This window comes from Pempheris klunzingeri, unplaced genomic scaffold (assembly GCF_042242105.1).
Source record: "Pempheris klunzingeri isolate RE-2024b unplaced genomic scaffold, fPemKlu1.hap1 Scaffold_77, whole genome shotgun sequence".
Classification (NCBI taxonomy): domain Eukaryota; kingdom Metazoa; phylum Chordata; class Actinopteri; order Acropomatiformes; family Pempheridae; genus Pempheris; species Pempheris klunzingeri.
In genome coordinates, this window is record NW_027254981.1 from 15,772 (window position 1) to 17,500 (window position 1,729).

Genomic DNA, 1,729 nt, shown 5'->3' on the forward strand with positions numbered 1-1,729 from the left:
TGGTGTGTGTCTCAGGGTGGAGGCCGGAGGTCACGGGGCCTGGGGGAGGTGTTTGTGTGCGTCTCAGGGGCCAGGTTGGAGGTCACGGAGAGGTGTTGGTGTGTGTCTGGGCCTGGGGGATGTGTTGGTGTGCGTCTCAGGGTGGAGGCCGGAGGTCACGGGGCCTGGGGGATGTGTTGGTGTGCGTCTCAGGGGCCAGGTTGGAGGTCACGGAGAGGTGTTGGTGTGTGTCTGGGCCTGGGGGATGTGTTGGTGTGCGTCTCAGGGTCCAGGCTGGAGGTCACGGAGAGGTGGTGGTGTGTGTCGGGGCCTGGGAGATGTGTTGGTGTGCGTCTGAGGGTCAAGGCCGGAGGTCACGGGGCCTGGGGGAGATGTGTTGGTGTGCGTCTCTGGGTCAAGGCCGGAGGTCACGGGGCCTGGGGGAGGTGTTGGTGTGCGTCTCAGGGGCCAGGTTGGAGGTCACGGGGCCTGGGAGAGGTGTTGGTGTGTGTCGGGGCCTGGGGGATGTGTTGGTGTGCGTCTCAGGGTCCAGGCCGGAGGTCACGGGGCCTGGGAGATGTGTTGGTGTGCGTCTCAGGGTCAAGGCCGGAGGTCACGGGGCCTGGGGGAGATGTGTTGGTGTGCGTCTCAGGGTGGAGGCCGGAGGTCACGGAGAGGTGTTGGTGTGTGTCTGGGCCTGGGAGATGTGTTGGTGTGCGTCTGAGGGTCAAGGCCGGAGGTCACGGGGCCTGGGGGAGGTGTTGGTGTGCGTCTCAGGGGCCAGGCCGGAGGTCAGGAAGCCAGGCCGGAGGTCACGGGGCCTGCGGGAGGTGTTGGGGTGTGTCGGGGCAATTCGAAACATTCACCGGAGTACCAGGGGCACGAAACATTCATCGGCTTACCAGGGGCACAAAACATTCACCGGAGTACCAGGGGCACGAAACAGCCATCGGAGTACCAGGGGCACGAAACCTCCACTAGAGTACCAGGGGCACGAAACCTCCACTAGAGTACCAGGGGCACGAAACCTCCACTAGAGTACCAGGGGCACGAAACATTCACCGGAGTACCAGGGGCACGAAACAGCCATCGGAGTACCAGGGGCACGAAACCTCCACTAGAGTACCAGGGGCACGAAACCTCCACTAGAGTACCAGGGGCACGAAACCTCCACTAGAGTACCAGGGGCACGAAACATTCACCGGAGTACCAGGGGCACGAAACAGCCATCAGAGTACCAGGGGCACGAAACCTTCATCGGAGCACCAGGGGCACGAAACCTCCACTGGAGGACCAGGGGCACGAAACATTCATCGGATTACCAGGGGCACGAAACATTCATCGGATTACCAGGGGCACGAAACATTCACCGGAGTACCAGGGGCAGGAAACATTCATCGGATTACCAGGGGCACGAAACCTCCACTGGAGTACCAGGGGCACGAAACATTCACCGGATTACCAGGGGCACGAAACCTCCACTGGAGTACCAGGGGCACGAAACATTCACCGGAGTACCAGGGGCACGAAACAGCCACCAGAGTACCAGGGGCACGAAACATTCATCGGAGTACCAGGGGCACGAAACCTCCACTAGAGTACCAGGGGCCAAGTCGAGGAAGGCAAAGCGGGAGTAACCAACCGCCTCCCTCCCTTGCCCTGTCTTACACGGATTACCAGGGGCACGAAACATTCACCGGAGTACCAGGGGCACGAAACATTCATCGGATTACCAGGGGCACGAAACATT